At 39.8% G+C, this 27,497-nt stretch overlaps 1 protein-coding gene across 6 annotated transcripts in view; it reads right to left on the bottom strand.

Annotated features, from left to right (window-relative positions):
* CBFA2T2 (CBFA2/RUNX1 partner transcriptional co-repressor 2) overlaps positions 1–27,497 on the bottom strand; it is a 156,803-nt gene that overhangs the window by 83,025 nt on the left and 46,281 nt on the right. Inside the window, exon 1 of one of the 6 annotated variants that reach the window (XM_059406804.1) lies at positions 14,368–14,385. The exons of 4 other annotated variants lie outside the window; for them this stretch is intronic. The gene's annotated coding sequence lies outside the window, so the exon portion shown is untranslated. Of the gene's footprint in view, positions 1–1,442; positions 1,584–14,367; positions 14,386–27,497 lie in introns of those variants that run through there. One more of the 6 variants, XM_059406805.1, reaches the window with a different exon arrangement.

The following is a 27,497-nucleotide window of genomic DNA, read 5'->3' as shown; positions in this document are numbered from 1 at the left end:
TGCCTCTGCCTTTGGCTCAGGTCATGATCCCAGGGTCCTGGGATCAAGCCCCACATTGGGCTCTCTGCTCAGTGGGGAGCCTGCTTCCTCCTCTCTCTCTGGCTGCCTCTCTGCCTACTTGTGGTCTCTGTCTGTCAAATAAATAAAATCTATTTAAAAAAAAGGGGGGGGGGACGCCTGGGTGGCTCAGTTGGTTGGGCAGCTGCCTTCGGCTCAGGTCATGATCCCAGCGTCCTGGGATCGAGTCCCACATCGGGCTCCCTGCTCGGAGGGGAGCCTGCTTCTCCCTCTGCCTCTGCCTGCCATTCTGTCTGCCTGTGCTCGCTCCCCCCACCTCTAATAAATAAATAAAATCTTAAAAAAAAAAAAAAAAAAGGGGGGGGGGTGGTCCTGGGATCGAGTCCACATTGGGCTCCCCACTCAGCAGGGAGCCTGCTTCTCCCCCCACCCTATCCCTCTCTCAAATAAATAAAATCTTTCCAAAAAAACAAAACGAAAATTTATTAAAGAACTCAACATAAAAAGCCCCAAATAGGGGCGCCTGGGTGGCTCAGTGGGTTAAGCCACTGCCTTCGGCTCAGGTCATGATCTCAGGGTCCTGGGATCGAGTCCCGTATCGGGCTCCCTGCTCAGCGGGGAGCCTGCTTCCTCCTCTCTCTCTCTGTCTACTTGTGTGATCTCTGTCAAATAAATAAATAAAATCTTTTCTTTTTTAAGATTTTATTTATTTATATTTGACAGAGAGAGAGATCACAAGCATGCAGGGAGGAAGGCAGAGAGAGGAGAAAGCAGGCTATACGCAGAGCAGAGAGCCCGACACGGGGCTCGATCCCAGGACGCTGGGATCATGACCCGAGCCGAAGGCAGAGGCTTTAACCCACTGAGCCAACCAGGCGCCCCAATCAATAAAATCTTAAAAAAAAAAAAGAAAAGAAAAGAAAAGAAAAAAAGCCCCAAATAATCCAATTCAAAATGGGCAGAAGACATGAAGAGACATCTCTCCAACGAAGACATACAAATAGCCAACAGATACATGAAAAGATGCTCATCATCCGGGAAATGCAAATCAAAACTGCATGTGGTATCACCTCACGCAGCTCAGAATGGCTAAAATTAAAAACAGGGGAAACAATAAATGTTCGTGAGGATGTCGAGAAATAACAATCCTCATGCACTGTTGGTATGAATGCCAACTGGTGCAGCCACTGTGGAAGACAGTATAGCAGTTCCTCAAAAAATTAAAAAATAGAACTACCCTATAATCCAGTAATCACATTACTGGGTATTTACCCAAAGAATATGAAAACACTAAGGGAATGTAGCGATGAAAGGGATATATGCACCTCTGTGTTTATTGCAGCATCATTTACAATACCCAAATTGTGGAAGCAGTCCAAGTGTCCATCAACAGATTAACAGATAAAGAAGACATGTGTGGGCACCTGGGTGGCTCAGTGGATTAGGCCGCTGCCTTCGGCTCAGGTCATGATCTCAGGGTCCTGGGATCGAGTCCCGCGTCGGGCTCTCTGCTCAGCAGGGAGCCTGCTTCCTCCTCTCTCTCTCTCTGCCTGCCTCTCTGACTACTTGTGATTTCTCTCTGTCAAATAAATAAATAAAATCTTAAAAAAAAAAAAAAAAAGGAAGACATGTGCACACATGCGTGCAGGTGATGGAATATTATTTGGCCATAAAAAAAGGAATGACATCTTGCCATTTGCAACATGGACGATCTACGGAGTGTCATGCTAAGTGAAATAAGCCAGTCAGAGAAAGACAAATACCATATGATTTCACTCACATGTGGAATTTAAGAAACAAAACAAATGAACAAAGTGGGGGCGGGGGGGCGAGCAAACCCTAAAACAGACTTTAGCTATAGAGAACAAACAGATGGTTACCAGAGAGGAGATGGGGGAGTGGTGGTGAAATAGGTAAAGGGTATTAAGGTACACTTATCTTGAGAAACACTGAGTAATATATGGAGTTATAGAATCACTATACTGCACACCTGAAACAAACATAACACTGTATGTTAACTACACAGAAATTAGAATTTTTTAAATACCTGAAATAAAGAATATGATTAGAATAATTGTTTCACATACTGTTCACTAGAAAAATAAATGCTTCAGAACACTGGCATCAGGTAAAGCATCATATCCTGAAAGAGAAAAATAACACAGACGCCTTGCATAGCAGTCTGTGTAAACACCATATGGTTTGCTAATTTAATCAAAAAGAACCCCAGAATTTACTTTTTCATCCTGCAGATTAAAAACATGAAAATAAAGTTGCTAGAAATATTTCAGAAATTATTTTGCCACCCCCAATTGTCTAATAAAATACATATAGCACCCCAGCTTGTTCATCCTTTTTAAACACCCCCCCCCCCAAGCACAAAAACCCTTTAGAGGACACATTAAAACCAACAACTCATCAGCTCAGTCTTTTCATTTTCATTTGTATTTTAAAGCCAATTGTAACTTTGCATCACACCCTCCTCCCAATCCAGTTCAAACCCTCTGGCCCTCTTGATTCAACCTACAAGACAAAATTCTGACTGTCACTATATCTTGCCTAGATTATTCATCTCAAAATGGTCTCCCTGACTCTTAAGACTGCCCCTACAAAAATTCACCTTTTGCCCAGAAGCCTCCATCCCCAAAATACCAATCAAGTCATATCTCTCTGATTAAAAAAACAAAAACAAAGATAACAAATTCTGAGTTGTCAATGCTCCTGAGTATAGCATAGAATATGCTGTATAACCAAGACACCAACTACCTTTCTAAGCTTATGATCCTCTACTCTGACCTCGTATTTTATAGGAACTCTTCTCTTAATCTTTGCCAGGCTAACTTTTATTCATACCTGAACAGCTGACCCGGCTAGCACTTCTTCAGTGCATACCCTTTCCCGATTCTCTAGGCTAGGATAAAAGACTCTTCTAAGTAGGTGTTCTCTAACCAGACGATGAGAACAAAGTAAAAACACAGGTTTTACTTCTTGGTTTAGCTAAAAAGTTAGCATAAGACTGAGTGGCAATAGCTTCATTTCACTTAGGATCCTTCTTCAAATTCCTTGGCTCTTGATCCTCTGCTGGTTTTAAGGGCTTTTTAAACCTTTTATCATATGTCACCTCAAAATCTATCTGATACAAGTAAAAAAAAAAAAAAAAAAAAAAAACCTTGCAAATTATTTGTAGAGAAGAACAGATTTTCATTATTAAAGTCCTCTACTACATATGAATGTTTCAAATGTACCTTTCCATGCCTCACTGAGAGCTATTCTTTAAACCTTACTCCAAATTCTTTAGCCATTCATTTGTTATTTCCTGCCTATGCTCAAAAAGATATAAGCAACATCACAGGTAGAGTCAAGATTGTACCCCACAAGGAACTATCATCCCCAACCTTCATCATAATATGTACTCAAAAGGTGTGTCAGATGAAGTGCTGAAGGTTTTAAACCCATTCTCTTTTGCATGCTCAAAATCACCACCTTTTTTATTTTTATAAATTTTTGTTCTTTTTTTAAGATTTTATTCATTTATTTGAGAGAGAGAATGAGAGAATGAGAAGAGGGAGGGTCAGAGGGAGAAGATGCCAAACTCGATCCCAGGACTCCAGGATCATTATCTGAGCCCAAGGCAGTTGCTTCACCAACTGAACCACCCAGGTGCCCAACCACCTTTTTAGGTGAGACCATCCTCACCCTTTCTATACTTTCCTCAACTTAACCTGGATTTAAGCCCTTCCTTCTCTCGTTAGCATTCCTCATTTTTAAAAAAGATTTTATTTATTTGAGAGAGAGAATGTACATGCAGGGGAGAGAAAGAGGGAGAAGCAGACTCCCCAATGAGCAGGGTGCCCGACTTGGGGCTCGATCCCAGGACCCTTGGATCATGAACTAAGCCCAAGGCAGACACCCAACCAACTGAGCCACCCAGGTGCCCCAGCATTTCTCTTTTTTTTTAAGAGAGATCACAGGTCAGCAGACAGGCAGGCAGAGAGAGAGGAAGGGAAGCATGCTCCCTGCTAAGCAGAGAGCCCCTTCGATCCCAGGACCCTGGGATCATGACCTGAGCAAAAGGCAGAGGCTTTAACCCACTGGGCCATCCAGGTGCCCCACATTTCTCATTTTTGTAAACATACCAAGCATTTAAAATATATATAAAACATATATATTGTAGACTACTTATATATCACTTATTAATCATCTACTGTCTGTCTCCCCCAAAGTGAGCACTTAGTAGTATTTAAGTAAATGGATGAATAACAATGATGGCAGATGTGCTCTAATTATTTAAAAGTACTCCCTCCCTCAAATATTCAATTCATCAGCATGTTCTGAAAACTCAACCTACCACCAAAACATACCAAAATCATCTATCTTCCACTACCAAAAACCTAATCCAAACTTACCATTTCTTACTTCTGGTTTTTTTGTTTTAAGCCATGCCACTTATAATTCTTTCTCTATACCAAAGAAGAGTGATCTTCATAAAATATAAATGAGGTCATGTTACTTCCCCTTCAATGGATACCCAAGACTCTAATAGAATAAAATCCAAATTCCTCATGCTGGCTTACAAATGTCTACAGGAGCGGTCTCCAGTTTTCTTCTCTGTCCTCTTTTCTTCACGCTCTACACTGTATCTCAACTGGCCATTATTCTAGGCACTGATACCAAGCTCATTACCACCGTAAGACCTCTGCATGGCTTTTCTCTGTCTGGAATATTCTTTCATCTGCTATCCCCAAGCTAACTTGTTTACTGTCATTCAGACAACAGGTCAATTTACTTCTTCCAGCAGGCCTAAACTCATCATTCACTATCAGTACTCTCTTTTTTTGTTAATGGTATTTATTGCTCAGTACTCATTTCCTTTATCTCAAATTCAGAAATATTCCTAAAAACAAAAACAAAAAAACTCAAACTTTCAGTAACAGTATGAAGAACTCCCTTGATACCATTTGCCTAAATTCACCTAATTCACCTAAATTCACTAATCACCTGACCTATTTGTTTTCACTATCTAGCTACTATCTAACCATCCGCTCATTCTACCAACCTACCTACCTACCTACCTATTTTTTTTTTGTGTTAAACTGCTTGAGAATAGGCACTAACAACATCATCATACCCTCTACCCTTAAAATATTTCAGGGTGTAATTGCTAAGAGCTAGAATACTCACTTGTAAAGCCACAGTATAATACCAAAATAACTGACATTAACAACACAGCACTATCTAATCTGCAGACCTTACTCTAAAATCGAAATGGAAAAACAAAAACTGAGGGGTGTCTGAGGATCAGGACAAGGTGGAATAGTTGGTCACTTTATTACATAAAGAAATACTACTCAGCCATAAAAACAAACTATTGATACAAGAAGTAACATGGACGAATCTTAAATGCATTATGCTAAGTGAAAGAAACCAGATATAGAAGGCCACATACAATTCCATTTATACAACATTCTGGTAAAGGCAAAACATACAAGGACAGAGAACAGATTAAGTGTCTGCCAGAGGTTACAGGGGAGTTACTGGAAGGGACTGAGAACAAAGGGGCACAAGTGATTTTTTTTTTTTAATATTTTATTTATTTATTTGACAGAGAGAGATCACAGTTAGGCAGGGGTGGGGAGGGTGTGTGTAGAGGGGAAGCAGGCTCCCTGCTGAGCAGGGAGCCCCATGCTGGGCTTGATCCCAGGACCCTGGGATCATGACCTGAGCTGAAGGCAGAGGCTTTAACCCACTGAGCCACCTAGGCGCCCCACAAGTGAATTTTCTGAGGGTGATGGAAACATTCTTTACCTTGACTTTGGTAATAGCTAAGTTATTATCCACACTGTCAGAATTCATAAAGCGATACACTTTTTAAAAGAATGAATTTTACTGCATGTAAGTAACATCTCAATTAACCCTTTAAAAAGTCACTAAGGAGATCAAGAATATAATGAGAGAACTGGACATGGGTTTCTTTAAAGCATATTTGTAAAAGAGTTAAAGACAAAATGAACATTTTGAAGCACCTATCAGACAGAGTTTAAAAGCAGAGCACTAGAAGATAGAGCTGGAAAAAAAAAAATCACCTAGAATGCAGTACACAGAGACATAAGGTAAGAAATACTGAAGACAGGAAACAGAACAATATAAAAAGATCCAACAGGGACGCCTGGGTGGCTCAGTTGGTTGGATGACTGCCTTCGGCTCAGGTCATGATCCCGGCCCGCATTGGGCTCCCAGCTCCATGGGGAGTCTGCTTCTCCCTCTGACCTTCTCCTTGCTCATGCTCTCTCTCACTGTCTCTCTCTCTCTCTCAAATAAATAAATAAATAAATGAAAATAAAATTAAAAGATCCAACATTTAGGGTCCCTGGGTGGCTCAGTGGGTTAAGCCACTGCCTTCGGCTCAGGTCATGATCTCAGGGTCCTGGGATCGAGTCCCGCATTGGGCTCTCTGCTCGGCAGAAGTCCTGCTTCCTCCTCTCCCTCTGCCTGCCTCTCTGCCTACTTGTGATCTCTCTCTGTCAAGTAAATAAAATCTTTAAAAAAATAAAAAAATAAAAAAGATCCAACATTTAACTAGCAAAATTCTAGAAGGAGATAAAAGAGCAAATGAGAGTAGAGAAGGACGACACTATTCAAAGAGATCACAGATAAGAATTTTCCAGAATGAAGACCTGAATCCTCAGATTAAAGGAGTACACTAAGTCCTGAGTACCACAAATAAATCCACAACTTACCTCACCATAGTACAACTGCAGAATACCAAAGCCAAAGAAGACAATCTTACAAATAACCACAGAGAGGGGCACCTGGGTGGCTCAGTGGGTTAAAGCCTCTGCCTTTGGCTCAGGTCATGATCTCAGGGTTCTGGGATCGAGCCCCGCATGGGGCTCTCTGCTCAGCATGGAGCCTGCTTCCTCCTCTCTCTCTGCCTGCCTCTCTGCCTACTTGTGATCTCTCTCTGTCAAATAAATAAATAAAATCTTTAAAAAAAAGAATATTTCTAGACTGAATTCAAGCAAAATCCAAGTATTCATAAGACTCATGTCTAAACCCTAGCAATGCTGAAAGGTTACAAAAGAATGATGAAAAAAGGCAAATGGAGTAGCAAGTATTAGTATCAAAATATATTGAAGCTTATTGAAAATAAGCTTCAGGTGCCTGGATGGTTAGTCTTAAGAGTCTACCTTCGGCTTAGGTCGTGATCCTGGTATCAAGTCCCACATCAGGCTCCCCTCTATGCAGGAAGCCCACTTCTCCCTCTCCTATTCCCCCTGCTTGTGTTCCCTCTTCCACTGTGTCTCTGTCAAATACATAAAATCCTTTAAAAAAAAAAAAAGTTTTAAAAAACCTCATCCACTATTCATTTGTCCAGTTAAGTGTATATACTGATTTGTATAGGCAAAATGTGAGAAAATAGAATAAAGTGGCACAGTAAAAAGAAACAAACTGAAAAGCTGAAGGACCTTCAAATACTTGAAGTGTTTGAAATGGACTCCAGAAAACAAAATTCCCAAGATAAGTCAATGGTTCTCCTACCCCTCCTCCAGACACACTGTTCAAAGAAACAGTTTCCTGGGTTAGTAAGACAGAGTAAATACTTTAATTTTATTCACTTTCCAAAATAAAGATAGAAAACATTTTTTTTAAATATTTTATTTATTTATTTGACAGAGATCACAAGTAGGCAGAGAGAGGCAGGCAGAGAGAGGAGGAAGCAGGCTCCCTGCTGAGCAGAGAGCCTGATTTGGGGCTCGATCCTAGGACCCTGGGTTCATGCCTGAGCTGAAGGCAGAGGCTTTAACCCACTGAGCCACCCAGGCGCCCAGAAAACAACATTTCTGTATCATTTACCAAATCTGCCATCTTCCTCCTATTTTAGACATTACCGAAGAGCAGGGCCAGGATGGGAAGATGGAAATGAGGTACCTACCACCCAAAATTTAAGTGCAGAGCCAACTTGTGGGTGAGGCCACAAATTTTTTGCTGAGGTACCTCATTTGCGTCACTCCAGTTCCAGCTCTGTTGAAGAATCTCTACTATTAATGTTCTTTGGGCAATCGAAGCACACATGACTATTTGCCATGCTTATTTGGGGCAACAGAAGTGTTTCACTTTTGAAAACGCAGTTCCCATTCAAAAACTAAAAGAGCTACTGTCGGCTTCTTCATGGCTTTAGACCCAGGAATGGTATGCACAACTCATCACATTAAAAGCATGAAAAGAAAATCAGTCTCATACTGGACTTCACACTCCTTTTCCTTTAAAAGAATAAAAGAACCATACTTCTCTTCAGTCAGGCCACTAAAGGAAAACCCCATTCTTCATACACAATAAAGACAAAAACTTTTAAGAACACCTGCACATAGGGCGCATGGGTGGCTCAGTGGGTTAAAGCCTCTGCCTTCGGCTCAGGTCATGATCCCAGGGTCCTGGGATTGAGCTCCAAATCAGGCTCTCTGCTCAGCAGGGAGCCTGCTTCCTCCCCTCCTCTCTCTCTCTGCGTACCTCTCTGCCTACTTGTGATCTCTGTCTGTCAAATAAACAAACAGGTATCTTTAAAAAAAAAAAAAAACAACACATGCACACACCTCAAGACAATAATATCTGGTGCATTATCATGCACACAATCAGTCCAGGCATTTACTAGCTCCAAACTTCCAAAAGAAGGTACTTACTCTGGTGACAGGAGACTTTCAAATCTCAACTCTCCCCTCTCCTGACCTCTTTAAATATCCATCATTTCCACCGCTTAAATGAAGCAGCAAATTTAAAAGCTCATAGAAGACTGTACACATCCTAACCTGTTCTAAATGCAATCACAGCACTTTAATTGGAGGCTTGCCTTCATAGGAGCTGTCAGGTTAAATGCTGGCTGCCAGGGTCTCTTTAAATTCTAAGACCTTTTAAAACTCCAAATTCCAGAAGATAGAGAAAAAGAAAAAAGAAAGAAGAAAAAAGGAAGGAAGGGAAGGGAGGGAGCAAAGAAGCAAGGAAGGAAAGAGAAAGAGGAGGAGGAGAAGGAACAAAAAGGCATTTTCCCAAGGGAAATGGCCTTAAATTCTGTAATTACTTATGATGTAAGTACCACATAGCTAAGTTAAAACACTGAAGCTGTTGCTTTAAATTCCAGAATTGTTAAAAACCTTAATTTGAAAAGTTATAAACTCAAGATGTTACTTAAAGACTATGTTGCACAGTTTAACACTGAGCAGTCAAAAGATCTTAGTCAATTACCTCCCCCGTGATTTTCTGGGCTATTTACTTGTAAAGGCTACCAGTAACAGATTCCCTCCATTGATGGGAGTAGTGACTTTGTCAAGGTCACAAGCAGGAGCCAAGAATTTTGAATTAGGATTTTAAGCCTGGTAACCTGGTTGAGATTACAGTCTTGATCTAGACCAATAACCAAAAGAGAACACTTAAATCTGTTTATGGATGAAGGAAGAAAGAAGTCTAGGACACCCAATTCCTCACTACGGTATTTACCCTAATAAATAAACGGGGACAACCATTTGTGTAAACACACAAGTCAAAGAACAAAATGCAAAATTAAAGGATTTAACTAATTCTAATTGCTTGCAGTTTTCCCACAAAACATATTATAATTTTCAACTAGGCCCCTTTCCTAACATACTGCCCACCCCAATTAAATTTAACAAACTGAAAAGCAAATGGCCAGTATTTCTGTGTCCCCACCCCCACCTTAGGAGCTTACTGGGCATGGTCTGCTTGAATGTTATGGGTGTGGTATGAAATATTTAAACCTACGACTAAATTTTTCCATAGAAGCCCATCCAAAGTCTAAAAAGCTTTACCACTCAGAAACAGATTCATCTCCAGACATTTAAAAAGATCTACTATTCCACTTATGACACTCTGGTCTTTTTACATTTAATATTTAGGTAGGAGGTGATAAAGGGGGGAGAGGGTGTAATTAGTTTTGCTTGTAAAACGTTCATCACAGTTGTAGTGCCAACTGAGCTATACAGCCTATTGGGGGTCTAATAGATTTCAGAGTATTATAGTTTGAGTAATAGAGGTGGGGGTTGTGGTGGAAATCAATAAATGGCTACTACTTCTTTGCACAGACCCATATGGAAGTAATCAAGCGCAAGGGTGGCAGCTGGGGCCAATAACAGTCACCTGCAGTTGAGGGACATGGGGGTTTCAGATGGGTTTTTAATGCTAATTTCCTACAGAAACAATGAGCTAGAAAGAGCAGAGTAACAGACGAGGCCGGATGAAGAGAGACCAGCCAGAACAATGGCTGCACCTGGTGCTGGGAGCAGAGGGACAGAGCCGGCACGCGCCCGCCGGCAGCAGAGGGCACATCTGTCACCCTCCAAGTGGCCCATCCCCCAGCTCTTCCAGCAGGGTAAGTAATGCAAGGTCCCTAAACATTAACAGCTTGCCACACAGCAACAGGTTTGAGTTTTTAAGGCTGCTGCATTCTCTACACGCACCCTTCTCCCATGACTAAGAATTAGTTAAGGAAACGGGGTTGGTTCCCTGTCAGTTTGGAGACTTCCTGAAAATACACAAGAAACACATTTTAACTAAGTCTGTTGGCTTACTGGACTTTGATGTTTAAGGAGGACTAAGAAAAATCATATGGAAAGATAAATCTTATTTAGTATTCGTGCAGGTAGCATCATGCTTGTTACTTTCTAATTTAATTCTTAGAACCCACAATAACATCTATTTTTACTCCCATTTTACAAGTGAGCAAACTGGGGCTTAGAGGCGAAGGTTAAGTCAGCTCAAGGTTACTAATGCCAAAGTCTATACTTAATCTTTTCACTGCCTTGCCTCCACGAGTCCTAACTATCACAGCCAAATGAAAATACATATTCTATTTACTTGAGAACTCCAGCTATGAGAAGCAACTACACACACACATACATATACATTCTATACAGAATTGTACCTTGCTAGGTATCCCTAACAAGCTGCTGAGGATTGAATGGTAACAGGATTTCCACTAGCTGTTGCTTTAAACAAAGCACAAAGAGTTTCTTTTGCAGGTTTAGGCATGCTTTAGGAAAGTAAATCCATATGCGTTTTAAGTTTCCCAGTGTAAATGTGACGCCACCTAAGTCTTAAAAGTTAAACACTGTTTGGAAAGCCCATCAATCAGAGAGATTATAAAAGCCATGGTGGGTTATTTTTTTCCTAAATAGAGTCATCACTAATTCCTGTACTTACTGACTTGAACTTGGAGGGAAAATTAACCTACAGAGACCATAGTAGAAACCTTTTAAATAAGATCTTGATGCTTAAAGAAGGGGTGGGGGAATCAATCACTCTCTCTCTATCTCGGAAGCACACAGTCACTCTTGGATTTGGAAAGATAACAGCAGCCAGGCATAATCGAAAGCACTGTAGAAATTAACACTGTGTAGCTATGCATTTGACAAAGACTGGTTTAAGGCACTGCAGTCTAATGAAAACTGAACCTTTCCATCCACCCAACCATGCTTCTTTGGACAAGGAGTCTAAATCCTTCTGTCCTAAGTTCTGCTCAAAGACTGTGCCTCATAAAGGTGCAATCATAATTGCCTGAGTTGGCAGTAATTTCCAGGACCTACCCACTTTTGTGCATTCATTTACATTTTATCTCCTCTTTGTGACTTTTGTATACCTTACTATATCATCACAAACAACCAGCCATCAAAAATGTTTGCAAAATGAAATGTCCTGAAAGTGCAGAAGATAATTCCAGTCTAAGTTCAATCACCAACTAGGAAAATTAAACTCTAGGCCAAGCAGACCTTTTTACCACTCCACTACCCTTCCCTCAATTTTCCTTATCTATAAAATAATTTATTTCATTAGGTTGTCCTTAAGATCTTGTTCAATCCTAACATCTTTCATAGGTCTCCAATGGGGTCTTATGAGCATTTCTAGCACACGTGGACTTAAAATAACCTTCAATGAACTGATCCAACCAATCTTTCAGATTCACTTGAATTCTTCGAGCTATATATACAAGATGTTTATTCAAACTCATCGTCCTTCCCCGATATTCCAAAGACGTAATTTAAGTATCATTATCCTCATCTCCAGTTTACTGACATTGTTGTATTATGTAATTTCAGTCCAAAATGGCCCCTTGATATGAAAAAATCCTTGGTTGGGTCACTCCTGGAAACCAGTTTAGGTTTCCGGGGCACGGGGCTGGCTCAGTCAGTAGAGCATGAGACTCTTGATCGCAGAGTTGTGAATTTGAGCCCCACACTGGGAGTGGAGCCTACTTAGAAAGAAAGGAAGGAAAAAAGAAAGAAAGATTCTTCTTTGCATAGCAGTAAAACTCACAATGCTTTCAGTCTTCAGGAAATACTATGATTTTCTTTTGTATTCAACTCAAAGATTACCTTGTTTAATATCTTAGTAACAAACTAGTCTCCTGATCTGTGTGGTTCTACTACGACTTCTAATCAACCACCTTTACTTGCAGTCAGTGGATCGATCTTCACATATTAAAATAGTATCATTTACTATATACTATCATTTACTATTTTTTAATGCTTCTTGAAACTCTTGCATCAAAAGTGTTCCTAGTATGGACATACAGTATATGCAAATCTCTAAGGCCTTCACAGTGGACACAGTCTACCCTATACTCTACTCAACCTAGGAACTTATCTCCCAGGGTGCAATTAGTGCTTGTTCACTGAAGGAGTATCATGTAAATTCCATACCCCTTCTCAAATATTCAGACAAGTCCCTAAGGATGCTAGCTAACTGTTCCCCTACCAAAACAGAAACTCAAAGGAAAACCTCCCCAACCCCCCCCAAACAAACAAATAAACAAAACCCCAGAAACTCCAAAGTTCACACTGCATCATTTAGCCAATCTGGTAAAATAGAATTCTTTTAAAATGTCTTCCCCCTCCTTAAGAAATCTGACTGCAACATTGAAAGAAAAACTGAATTACCCAACTGATGTAAGTGAAGGTTGAAGAACTTTAAGAAACAAATATATTTTAAATTCCTATTTGAAAACTAGTAGTTTTCAAAAACAACGAAAAAATTTAAACAATGTAACAAAGTAGTATAATTCAGTATCTCACTCCTGTTGACTTTTTCAGAAGTTCTACTCTGCTATACCAGGCTCATTTACATTACAATACTTAAAATGCTTTCCAAATCATTTATAATCATAGCAAGGCTTAACAAAGAAAGCATGTAACATTTATAATAGATACAGATATCTGGGAGGTAGGTACAGTGAGAGGAAGGTTCTAGAAAAGATCCATTTTTAGCTTGAGAGTTAAGAATGCAAACAGTTTATGGGGCACCTGGCTGGCTCAGTAGGTGGACTGTCCAACTTTTGATCTGGGGTTTTGAGTTCAACCACACGTTGTATGTGGAGATTACTTAAAAAATAAGATCTTTTTAAAAATGCAAAGGGTTTCAGAACCAATTACAACAAAATAATAAACATCCAGAAACTTCTGAAACTAACTTGAATGCCTTCTACGTCCCAGACAAATTTTCCCAATAATGACAACAGGCAGGAATTGCACAAAATAAAAACTCAAGAAGTAGCTTGCTTGAAATCAGAAAACCAGTGAAAAATGGCTGTATAACATGCATAACTCCCAAACCCATGCTTCTCCCTTAGGTATCTGGATTTGGAGGCCTGAAGATATGAATACAATGAACAGGAATAGCAAAGAAGCTAAATTATACTCCACAAATAACAAGGACTATAATACAGTAGCTATGTACCCACAAATTTATTTTATGACAAAACTACTACAAACTCACAATTCAAGTCATGTTTGTAATGTTATTTGTTTACTTTGTATATAGGAAGTAAACAGAAGAAGGGGTAAAATGTAATGAAGAAAAAAAGAGCTGACTATATTAAAATTAAAAGATAGTGTTAGTTTTACTGTAATTCACTTTTGGTTTTAATTTACCTGAATACACTGAAATAAAATCTGACAATAAGGAAGAGTATTCTATGAGCCATCTTTTTAACACTGCCTATTTGTAGCATGCATACTAAGGGAGAAAAAAATTTCCCTCAAAATATCATCGACTCTATGCGGAATACCTTACAACAGTATTTGTGAGACTACTTCCCTAGCCACAGAATTCATGTTAAATCTCATTCAAGTTTCTATTCAAAAAAGCATGGCATTCAAATATAAAGGTGGCAACTAAAAAATGATACAGAAATATGAACAAAATGAAGCATCAAATCAACAAAGAGTAGCTAAGGCTAAACTCACATCAAATGTAAAGAAATTCATATGACCATAATCTGAAATAAAAAGCTTTGAAAGGCAGACAACTGCCCACTTTAGCCCCAAAACTAAATTAAAATGTACTTACCTCAAATGCCCAGATTATAACAATCCAGATACTTAATATACCAAATTTATTCAAAATAAATATAAAAAGGCTCCTCTTTTCCTCCTCCTAATCTTCAAAGCCCAATCTGAGACCAGCCTTCCTCCTTCTTTCATTAGCTGGACATGTGTCAGCTCTCTCACATCTGCGATTTCTCACTGACTAGAGCTGCCTGTCCCATTCCAGGGAAACACAGATGGATCCCAGATGGGAAGGTCCTGCCAAACAGACCAGCTCTTTACCTTGCCAGAATCCCCAGATACAGTCAGTCTCTCTGTCTCTCTCTTTTTCTTCCTCCCTACTGCTCCCTCTCCCTCCACTACCCTTCCAACCCTCCCTGTTACTAGGGCTCTTTGCCAGCTGATGTCACTAAGTACACACCTCCCAGTGGCTCCTGGCCAATCTGACATTAACTTGTTAAATACGTGTAATTTGTTTATGGCTGACAATAACAGCAAGGATATTGTGCAAAACCTATCTGTGCAAGTCCCTAGTGAAATAACATGTAGAGACACACATAGATACACAGACTCATATTTTTGGGAACATTCAAATGCTTAACAATTACTATTTAAAGTCCTACATATTGTCTGGTTTCTGCTATTGTTTAATAGCTTCTGCTCTCTGAGCCCATTTTAAATCCTACTTATGACAAATTCCTTAAAATGAATTATTAAAACTCTGCTTTAAGCATGCAATTGGATAAAAAATGTAAAGTTGCAAATTAATCTGGGGAATATAAACAGGAATGTATGTAAATGATTCACACAAGCTGCCTCTCAGATCCAGACTTGGTAGCACTGCAAAACTGGCACGTGATTAAAATAAGACAATGCAGGCAACATGGTTCTGATGCTGTAAAGATTATAAATGAAAGATGGGGACACAATGCAAAAATTATAAAACAAGGCAAATATGAATGTGAGAAATAACAATATTTCACATTAAAGAAACTGCTAATGCAAGTTTCAACAATGAAGAGGCAAAACTTAAAAAAAAACATTTTTAAAAAATATAACAATGAGAACCCAGAGAGAAGGACTGAACTGTTCAAGGTCAGTTTTAATTACTTATGCCTTCAAAAACCTAGCATTTAAGAGCTGCTCAATTTCTAGTGAATGAAAATTCATCAGTGAAAACTGGTACTATACTAGTTACAACAATAGTTGCCATTGGGGTATAAACTGGGTGAAGGGTCCACTGGGGTGTGTGTGTGTGTGTGTGTGTGTAAGTAAGTAACTTCCTAGGGATCCACACTTTAAAATAAAAAGGTTTGGGGATGGGGGGAACTTGGTTGATTCCTGGTGTCACATTATATGGACACATATCCTGCACTAAAAATCTCCATGAACACAGATAGGAATGAAAGATCCTCCATATACATGATCAAACAGGTGTGGCTATAATTCTCTAATCCTCAATCTCCTATCATACTCTGGGGATCTAGAATCTGTAAACAATTTTTCTGTCATGGCAATTTTTGGTAAACAGAAGAAAAAGTGTTTCTGTCAAGAACAACTTATTGGCTAGGTTTTGGGTCTTGGGTCTTTAGTTCATCCCAGTGGTCGTGGGAGTAACAGTAACAGCAGTGGGCTGAATGGTTACCAATAGTGCTAAGTGTCAGAAACTGTTCTGTCAGACTCTTCACAAAGACTCTGTATTACAGGGCCTTTAAGGTAGTAAGTATCATTATCTTAAAATGTCAGCTAAAGAGGGACGCCTGAGTGGCTCAGTTGGTTAAGCAGCTGCCTTTGGCTCGGGTCATGATCCCAGCGTCCTGGGATTGAGTCCCACATCAGGCTCTTTGCTCCGCAGGGAGCCTGCTTCTCCCTCTGACTCTGCCTTCCACTCTGTCTGCCTATGCTCGCTCTCGCTCACTCTCTCTCTCTGACAAATAAATAAATAAAATCTTTAAAAAAAAAAAAAATGTCAGCTAAAGAAACTTTAACAAAGAGTTAAATAACTTAGTTAACCCCCCAAACTAGGAAGTGTTAGCCAGGTAGTCTGGATCCAAAGCCAGAGCAATATACTCTATTGTCTAGTAGGAAAATGAATCAAAGGATGGTACTGGCTATCCTGGATCACTGGTTCTGGGAGAAACCAGCCATCATGTCATAAAGACACTTATGCAGCCCCAAGAAGAGGTCTGTATGATAAGTAACTGAAATCTCTTGCCAATGCCAGCATCAACTTGCTCATGTACCTAGCCACTACCACCCAGCTAAATTGCCTCAGAATTCTGACCCACAGTAACTGCATGAGAGCAAGCATTTATTGTTGTTTTAAAAAAGCGGTGTGTGTGTGTGGGGGGGGGCGCCTCAGATGGTTGGGCATCTGCCTTCAGCTTGGGTCATTATCTCCAGGTCCTGGGATCGAGCCCCACGTTAGTCTCCTGGCTCAGTGGAGAGTCTGCTTCTCCCTCTGCCTCTCCCCCTGCTTGTGCTTTCTCTCTCACAAAGAAGAAATAAAATCTTAAAAAAATTAAAAATTTAAAATGGCTCTTTCGGGGCGCCTGGGTGGCTCAGTGGGTTAAAGCCTCTGCTTTTGGCTCAGGTCATGATCCCAGGGTCCTGGGATCGAGCCCCACATCGGGCTCTCTGCTCAGCAGGGAGCCTGCTTCCACTTCTCTCTCTGCCTGCCTCTCTGCCTACTTGTGATCTCTGTCTGTCAAATAAATAAATAAAATAAATAAATAAATAAATAAAATGGCTCTTTCACTTTTGCTTCTGTTTCCCAGATTATGGATCTTAAATACCATTTTCCTCTACAAGGAAGCTGGGCTCTTGAGAAAAATAGTTGACTCCAGGTATGACGGGCAGAAAATGCATGAAATTTGTCATGTCAGAAAGCAATTAAGCTATGAAAGACTTCTGGAGTTGTGTCCATGGGACTCAGGAGCCAACCTGAAAAGGCTCCCACTAAAGTGGGATAATCTGAGCATCAAAAAACAAAAACAAAAACAAAAACCCAGTATTTGCAATGGATTAGAACACAGCAAAATGGGGGTGCCTAGAGGTACACATGGTTAAGCATCCAGCTCTCAGTTTTAGCTCAGGTTGTAACCTCAGGGCTGTGAAATCAATCCCTGAGTCAGGCTCTACACTCAGCATGGAGTTGCTTGAGATTCCCTCTCCTGCTTCCTTAGCACCCCCCCACTCATGCTCTCTCTAAAATAAATCAATCTTTAAAAAAAAAAAAAAAAGCAAAATGTTTGAATTCATGAATTCATAATGGTTCTTATAAAATATGAATTGATCGGGGCACCTGGGTGGCTCAGTGGGTTAAAGCCTCTGCCTTCGGCCCAGGTCATGATCCCGGAGTCCTGGGACCAAGCCCCGCGTGGGGCTCTCTGCTCAGCAGGGAGCCTGCTTCCCTTCCTCGCTCTCTCTGCCTGCCTCTCTGCCTACTTGTGATCTGTCAAATAAATAAAATCTTTAAAAAAAAAATGAATTGATCACTTTTTGGAGGATACTACAGAATCAATTCATTATTCTGAAACTAGTGAACTGAGTATTTTACTTATCTTTCTATATGAACTATACCTCTAAGTAAATCTAGAGTTGGTAAAAACCGACCCCCTACTGAAAAAATTTAAAAAACTAAAATGAAAAAATCATGTATTTGCAAAATCATTAAAAACATTAATCTAGGTCAAGATCAATTGCCACAAATATGAGATGGGAATACATGGACGTTAATGTGCCTAATGGAAGTATAAAACTGGTGAAGCATTCTTTACAAAACAGGTGATTCTGATTCAGCCTCTAGATCACAGAAGCAGTTTACAGAACATTGAGGGGAAACAGGAACATGCTAATGACAGCATGGGAATGCAATCAGGAAAAGTCCAGAATGAGAGAAAATCTATACTGCAAACAACCCAGATTTGTAGAAAAAAAAAAAAACGAGAGAGTGGGGGAAGGAAGTAGAATAGAAGCTACACATTAGAAGAGAAAGAAAAGACTTACACACAAATGGACCATTATTTGGATTCTGATTTGAACCAACTGTAAAAAATAACCTGGGATAACTGGGAAACATTTAAAACTCATTACATATTTAATTATACTAAGGAATCATTTATTAAAACTTTTCTTAGCTACATTAATAGATTTGTGATTGTTTTTAAGAAAAGTCCTTATCTTTAAGAGTTACATTCAGAAATGTTTACTGATTAAGTTTATATGCCATCTAGGATTTCCTTCAAGAAAAGCTGAGTTGGTGATTATTATAGCTGGGTGCTTAAGTCCATATTTAGAGCTGTTTGATATCAACACAATATAAAGTTTAAAAAGACTGGATTTCTTTAAGCAGTATGCCAAATTATGGGTGAGGTTGGCAGATGGACAGGGACAATTTTTTTAAAGTAACTCCGATAAAAAGAATTAAGTCTGACATGAGGTTTAATCTGGTACCAACATATTCATTTACCTCACTAACCACATATCCTGAGTTGATACACTGACAACTTTTTCTTCTGATACACTGACAACTTTTTTATACATTGTCAACTGTTAAAAATAAAAGATGAGAAAAAAAAAAAAAAAAAAAAGATGAGAAGCCAACGGTGCAATATATCCGGAATAGTGAATCCAACTACTAAATTGGTTGCTATACAACATAATTTGTAAAGTAGTTTTGTATTATTTTGATGTCCTCCTATTGGGAAACTGTGATATATCTAGAATGTTGGATTTGCACTAGAGGTTATCAATATGAACTCGTGATTTTTATGTTATATTTACATTTGAACATTAAAAATACACATAGAAACACAAGCACATTCATATACTTCCTAGTTGTTTGCTGAGTGGGTCTAGAAGCAATTGCACCTTGGGAAGCCTGGGTGGCTCAGTCAGTTAAGCATTTGCCTTTGATCAGGTCATGATCCTGGGGTCCCGGGACACAGCCCCATGTCGGGCTCCCTACCCAGCAGAGAGCCTGCTTCTCCCTCTCTCCTCTCTCTGCCCCCCACCCCACTTATTTACAAATAAGTAAGAAAAATCTTTAAAAAAAAAAAAAAAAGGCAGCAGCACCAGCAATGACACCTTTTAACAGAACAAAACAAAACAAAAAAACCCAGCAGCAGTAATGACACCTTTTAAAAATAAACACATCTTACACCCAGATCTTCATTTCTAAACTACATTTTCTACTAAACCCTGGCTCCTTAGAGAAATGGCTGATACCAGGTGGGGCAGAGAGAGTGCAAGTTAAGTATGCAGTATTTTGTACAAGAAAGTAAAGGACTACTCAGAAGTTGAGGGGTATGTCAAAAGGGCAGTGAAGCCAGTTAGGAGGAGCTGCCATGGCCAACTATGGGACAATTTGAGCATCACAAAAATGACAGTACTGGATTGAAGCACGACATGTAAAATAAAAAGTGAATTTTTATTTTTTTATTTTTTATTTTTTTTTTAAGATTTTATTTATTTATTTGACAGAGACAGATCACAATTAGGCAGAGAGGCAGGCAGAGAGAGAGAGGAGGAAGCAGGCTCCCTGCTGAGCAGAGAGCCTGACGCGGGACTCGATCCCAGGACCCTGAGATCATGACCCCAGCCGAAGGCAGCGGCCCAACCCACTGAGCCACCCAGGCGCCCAAAAGTGAATTTTTAAAAAATTAATCACTCAGGGCATCTACCTGGCTTAAGTCAGTAGAAAATGAAACCTTTTTTATTTTTTCAGTATTCCAAGACTGTTTATGTGAGCATGAACTCCTGATCTCAGAGTCTTGAGTTCAACCCTCACATGGGCAAGGATCCTACTTAAAAATAATATTAATAGGGGCGCCTGGGTGGCTCTGTGGGTTAAAGCCTCTGCCTTCGGCTCAGGTCATGGTCCCGAGGTCCTGGGATCGAGCCCCACATTGGGCTCTCTGCTCAGCGGGAAGTCTGCTTCCCTTCCTCTCTCTGACTGCCTTTCAGCCTACTTATGATCTCTGTCTGTCAAATAAAATAGGAATAATAATAATGATAATAATCATCAAGGAAGGAAGGAAAGCTTATTTCTTCTTAGACGATGCCAACTTGCAAATACAATAGGAATACTGAAGTAGAAAACCACCACTCACTGACTAATTTAGGGGCAGCTGGGTGGCTCAGTGGGTTAAAGCCTCTGCCTTCAGCTCTGGTCAGGATCCCAGGGTCCTGGGATCGAGCCCGGCATCGGGCTCGCTGCTTGGCGGGGAGCCTACTTCCCCACCCACTGCCTGCCTCTCTGCCTACTTGTGATCTCTGTATGTAAAATAAATAAATAAACTCTTTAAAAAAATTATTTAAAAACAGGATTATCTACATTGTCTCAAAATATACAAATTACTTACTTATTGATCACAGAAAGGAAAAAAATTACTTTGCAGTAGAGTAACCTGGCAGACCACCCTTAAATAAGAACAAGGCTAATATTTAACATCATGAATCACCAATATTGGGACAAACTGACATCATGTGCCTCCCTAAATAAAGCATTAAGAATACAGTATTATTGGGGCGCCTGGGTGGCTCAGTGGGTTAATGCCTCTCCTTCGGCTCGGGTCATGATCCCGGGGTCCTGGGATCAAGCCCCACGTCAGGATCTCTGCTCCGCGGGGAGCCTGCTTCCTCCCCAGTCTCTCTCTGCCTGCCTCTCTGCCTACTTGTTGTGATTTCTCTCTCTCTCTCAGTCAAATAAATAAAATCTTAAAAAAAAAAAAAAAAGAAAAAGAATACAGTATTACTTAAATAGCAGTTGTGCCCAAAGTCCATAATACAAATCTAATCACAAGGAAACATCAGACAACTGAGGGAAATTCCGTACATTCTGTACTCTGAAACTGCCAAGGTCAAGTAAGACTGAAAAGATAGGGAGCGGGGAGAGGAGGATATAAAAAAAAAGAAAGAAAGAAAGGAACTGTTTCAGAGTAAGAATTAAACAGAGATGACAAATGCTGTGCAGTCCTAGATTAGACTGGATTGTACTAGGGTACACAGGCTATAAAAGACATTACTGGGATGACTAACTGATGGAATGTGAATACAGTTGTGATTAGGCAATAGTATTGTTATCAATATTAAATTTCATGATTTTGATAATGTGGCTAAATAGAGGATGCATTTATTTTTAGGAAACGTACATTTAAGTATTTAGGGGCAAAAAGGGGCACACTTCCACTTATTCTCAGAGTGACTACTCGGAAAAAATTATATATACATAACGCACAATGATAAAGCAAATGCGTAAAGTGTTAACAGTGAACAAGGGTTCCTTTATGATTTATTTGTGTAAACAACTGGTGAATAAGAGTTCCTTTCAAGATTCTTGCAATTTTAAGTTTTCAATTACATAAAATAAATACTTATCAAAAAGGAAAAAAGTCCCCAGGGCACCTGGGGGGGGGGGGTCAAGTAGCTTAAGTGTCTGCCTTCTACTTGGGTCGTAAACTCAGCATCCTGGGATTGAGTCCCACATCAGGCTCCCTGCTTAGGGGGGTACTCTGCCTCTTCCTCTACCCCTCCTCCCTGCTTGTGCTCTCTCTCTCTCTCTCTCAAATAAATAATAAAATCTTTTTTCTAAAAAGGGAGGGAAGTCCCCATTCACAACAAAATACTTTGAAAACTTCCCTGATGAGTATCAAGAGAACATGTGCAGTATGTAGTTCATGCAGTTCTAACAAAGATGCTTATAACCATCTCTCCTTTGGTTTCTTTGAAAATCACTACTGCGAAGTGCCTAGGTGGCTCAGTTGTTGAGCGTCTGCCTTCTGCTCAGATCATTATCCCAGGGTCCTGGGGTCGAGAACCACACTGGGCTCCCCGCTCAGCAGGAAGCCAAGTTCTCCCTCTCCTACTCCCCCTGCTTATGTTCCCTCTCTCTCTCTGTCAAATAAATAAATAAAATCTTTAAAAAAAGAAGATCACTTCTTAAAAAAAAAAAAAAAATTACCTAAAAAAAGAAGATCACTACTGCCACGATGATTATAGACACGGAGTCATTTTACATGGTTATTTGTAGTCATGTAGTGTTCATTTTATACCTATTAATATGCCACTGCTAAAAAACAAAGCATAAGAAATTTAAATATAGAATGCAAATTAAATTTTAATAAATATTAATTAACAAAAACAATTTTACAAATACACTTTATATCCAGACCTGAGTTGGGAGTCATCGAATCAAATCTCTATCTAGCACATAAAGATGATTCTAGATCTTCAGTGATGTCAAAAGAAAAAGAAAAATAGGGCACCTGGGTGGCTCAGTCTGTTAAGCCTCTGCCTTCTGCTCAGGTCATGATCCCAGGGTTCTGGGACTGAGTCTCACATCACGCTCCCTGCTCAGAAGGAAGTGGCTTCTCCCTCTCCCTGGGCTCCTCCCCTCTGCTCGTGCTCTCTCTTTCTGTCTCAAATAAATAAAATCTTTTTGAAAAAAGAAAAAGAACTCAAAAAAGAAGAAGAAGAAGAAGAAACACTGATGCTTATAGTCAATTTGCTTTTCACTGGGGATAGTTTTTTTTTTTTTTTAAAGATTTTATTTATTTATTTATTACATGGAAAGAGAGAGATCACAAGTAGGCAGAGAGGCGGGGGGGGGGGGGCAGGCTGATGAGAGCCTGATGCAGGGCTTGAGCGGAGAGCCTGATGCAGGGCTTGATCCCAGGACCCCGGGATCATGATCTGAGCCAAAAGCAGAGGCTTGACCCCCTGAGCCACCCAGGCACGCCTGTGGATAGTCTTTACAAGCATACCTGGAATCCTTCTTAATTTGTCATTTAAAAACAAAACAATATTGGGGCACGGAGGTGGCTCATCTCGACTATCTCCTGGTTTCAGGTCAGGTCATGATCTCATGGATCGTGGGCCCAACACCTTCATGGGACTCTGTACCAGCCAATGGGGAGTTTGCTTGAAAAAGTCTCTCCCTCTGTCCCTCTCCCCACTTTCTCATGCAAGCTCTTTCCTCTTTTTTTTTTTTTTTTAAAGAATTTATTTATTTATTTGTGTATCAGAGAGTGAGTATGTGCACAAGCAGGGGGAGCGGCAGGCAAAGGGAGAAGCAGACTCACTGTGGAGCCAGGAGCCCGATGCAGGACTCAATCCCAGAACCCTGGGATCATGAACTGAGCCAAAGACAGATGCTTAACCAACTGAGGCACACAGGCACCCTAAAATAAATATTAATATATATATGTATCACATACACATATATATTATTTCAATTATCAGATTACAAAAAGCTTGGTTTTTTGAAAACATAAACACTATAAAATTTAATCTATACTTTACCCAAAAACCAAAGCAATCTTTTTATTTTTATAAAGAATCATGTTTTGGGAACCTGGCTGGCTCAGTCAGTGAAGCACCCAACTCTTGATTTTGGGGGTTATGAGTTCAAGCCCCACACTGGTGTAGGTATTACTTAAAAATAAGATCCTTCTGGGGACCCAAAAAAAAAAAAAAAAAAAGAATCATGTTTTAATAGAAATGTAAAATTAACAAGTGTAAGTGTAGCAGGTTAAATTAGGGAAAGTAAAAAATTTAATATTATTAAATAAGAAAATAATTATAAAAATCTTAAAGACTGTATTTTAAATGAAAAATCACTTTAACTGGATAAAAATCACTTTTTAAAAAATCACCTTTTGGGTGGACTAGTCGGTTAAATATCTGCCTTTGACTGGGGTCATGATCTCAGGGTCTTGGGATCCTGCCCTACATCAGGCTACCTGTTCAGTAGGGAGTCTGCCTCTCCCTCTCCACCTGCCCCACCCCTCACTTGCACTTTCTCTCGCTCCCTCTCAAACAAATAAATAAAATCTTTATAAATAAAATTTTTTAAGGTTTTATTTATTTGTTTGACAGAGAGACATCACAAGTAGGCAGAGAGGCAGGCAGAGAGAGAGAGAGGAGGAAGCAGGCTCCCTGCTGAGCAGAGAGCTGGATGCGGGACTCGATCCCAGAACCCTGAGATCATGACCCGAGCCGAAGGCAGCGGCTTAACCCACTGAGCCACCCAGGCGCCCTTTAAATAAATTTTTAAAAATCACCTCTTGGGGCACCTCAGTGGCTCAGGTGGTTAAGTGTCCGACTTTGTTTTTTGTTTTTGTTTTTAAAATGTTATTTATTTATTTGTGGGGGGTAGTACAGGCATGAGAGAGGGAGCACAGGCTGGGAGAGGCAGCAGATAGAGAAGGAGAAGCAGATTTCCCTGCTGAGCAGGGAGCCCCATGCAGTGCTCAGTCCAAGGATGCTGGGACTATGACCGGAGATGAAGACAGTCATTTAACTGATGAGCAACCTAGGTGCCCCATGGGTCTGACTCTTGATTATAACTCAGGTCACAATATCTCAGGTCACAGTATCTCTGCTTAAGATTCTCTCTCTCCCTCTGTCCCTCTCCCCACTCCCTCTCAAAAACACAAACACCTCTTTAAAATCTACAATACAAAAATTAAATCATCTTGGGACACCTGGTTAAGCATCTGCTTTTGGATCAGGTCACGATCTCAGGGTCCTGGAAATCAAGCCCCCTGTCAGGCTCTCAGCTCAGCATGAAGCCTACTTCTCCCCCTCTCTCTGCCTGCCGCCCCTCTCCTTGTGCTCCCCCTGCTTGTGTGCTCTGTCAAATAAATAAAATCTTTAAAAGAAAAAATATGAAATCATCTTTAAAAAGCACTTTGAGAGAGTTGCAAGACTGCATAATGAGAGTTTTCAAGTCTAACAAAATGATTACTTACAACATTTAGAGATGATTATTTACAACAGAGATCAGCAAAATATAGCCCGCTCACGGTTTTGGTAAATTAAGCTTAACTGGAATAAAACTATGCCCATCGCGGGCGCCTAAGAGGCTCAGATGGTTAAGCATCTGACTTCAGCTCAGGTTATGATCCCGGGGTCCTGGGATCAAGTCTTGCATCGGGCTATCTGCTCCTTGGGGAGCCTGCTTCTCCCTATGCCTCTGCCTCTCTCTAAATAAATAAAATCTCTTGGGGAGGGGCGCCTGGGTGGCTCAGTGGGTTAAAGCCTCTGCTTTTGCTTTTGGCTCAGGTCATATTCTCAGGGTCCTGGGACTGAGCCCCATATCGGACTCTCTGCTCAGCAGGAAACCTGCTTCCCCCACAACCACCCCCGCCTGCCTCTCTGCCTACTTGTGATCTCTGTCAAATAAACAAATAAAATCTATAAATAAATAAATAAATAAAATCTCTTGGGGCAGGGGGAAGACTATGCCCATTACTTTACACTGTCTTTCTGTAGCTGTTTTCCCATGACAAGAGCAGTTGGGACAGATATTATGTAGCCCACAAAACCAAAAATGTTAACTATCTGGCCTTTACAAAAACCTGTGTTGAACTTTAATTTATACCAACAGGGTAACTTTGGACCAACTCCAACATTTATTAGGGCATTATGTTAGGCACTGAAGACAGCACAATGAATAAAAATATAGTCCTTGCCCACAGGCAGCCTGCAGTCTGTTAGAAAAGACTCTAATTATCATACAAGTAAGTGTGTAATAAACAGTAAAGGCTAGAAAAGAAAAAAAAAAACCCTCAAGAAAATAATTAAGAGAACTATGGCCTCACATTAGGGGACAGAGGGAGGGTTAATGAGGGTGTATTATATAGGAGTATATTTTGATGAAGTCAAACTCAGAGGAGTAATAAGCCAGGCCTTTAAAAAAAAAAAAAAAAAAAAAACGGAGAATATTTCAGTCAGAGAGAACAGAAGAGATGGGAAGCTGCATGACTAGACTTAAGGAACTGGAAGGAGGTCACCATGACTAGGTAGCATTAAACCTGTAGAAAGAAAATGGAGGAGAATGAAAAATAAGGAGACAGACCACACAGAACACCACTGAGCGTGAGTAGGCAGACAAGATATACCAATCTGTCTCAGTTTCTATACGTCGGATAATCTTGCAAACTCCTACGAAGTCAAAGGCTATCTTACTCATCTTTCAGTTCCACAGGCTTTTACAATGAATGCTTAAAGTTTGAAATATACAACTGATCAGAAAATGGAGTGTCTTCCTTTTTAGATCATCTACAGCAAACAGTTTAAGAGACACTGATTTTCTCTCATCATTCAATGGAAAGAGCCTGGGTAACTGTTCAGATTCAGCTATAAATGAGTTATCTAAATCATTAGCCCACTGATCTGTCAAATTAGAGGACAGGACTAGGTATTACAAGAAGTCCCCTACAGCTTTCTTTCTTGCTTAAGCTTCTTTGTTTCTTTGTCTTATTTTAAACTGACCATGTGCTATAGTAAGATTATCATTAAATTAAGTAATCCAAAATAAAAGAGGTTTGAGGCTCTCCAGAAGTGAGATATTCTAACTTTCCAATTTACATGACAACATATATTGTTTTATTAGCTATCAAGTACTTCATAAATTGCTGAGTATTTGCTTTACATACTTAATATTACAAAGCCTGGAGGAATTTTATGTCAACTTAAAATCAAAGTTAACTTTTTTTAAACTTTTTTTTAAGTCAACTTAAAAAAAAAAAACAGAAAAGCAATCAAATTCACAAGTGATCTTGAAAACAAAACTAAGAAACAATTCTCTCGATGTTTGAGTCATCAGCCCTTATGGGACACAAGTCAGACAGCAGCAGCTGTGGATCATCATTTAAAATCAAGAATTCAATTTAATTGTGATAGCAGATTTTTAAAAGTTGATGAATCAGAAGCACAGAAAATAAATGAAGCAGAAACTTTCATTTGCTGGAATAAATCAACATATAATCCTATATTCTAAGGCATAAGGAACTGTATCGTTACTCTTCCCGAACCAGACTACCAACCAATTTCCTTCACTATGAGTACTTCTATCAAATAAGCTCTTCTCTGTACACCTGGAAAATTATTCATCTTTAAAGACTTATCTCAAGGGTTTTCCTTTTGGGAGAAACCATTTCCACAGCAAGCAGGGAGAGGTCATAGTGGGCCCACCTAATACTATCCTTGAGGCCTGACAGTATATAATACCACACTGGAACTTAACATTTTCAGTTATTTGTTGACCTATTCCTCCATTAATATTCTGAGGGCAGGGGTTCGTCTTGATCAACATATTTAATGTTTATTTCTTAAATAAACTAAAATATCCTATTTGTTTGAAAC

The sequence above is a fragment of the Mustela nigripes genome, chromosome 7 (genome assembly GCF_022355385.1).
Source record: "Mustela nigripes isolate SB6536 chromosome 7, MUSNIG.SB6536, whole genome shotgun sequence".
Classification (NCBI taxonomy): Eukaryota; Metazoa; Chordata; class Mammalia; order Carnivora; family Mustelidae; genus Mustela; species Mustela nigripes.
This window is presented reverse-complemented; position numbering and strand designations above follow the sequence as displayed.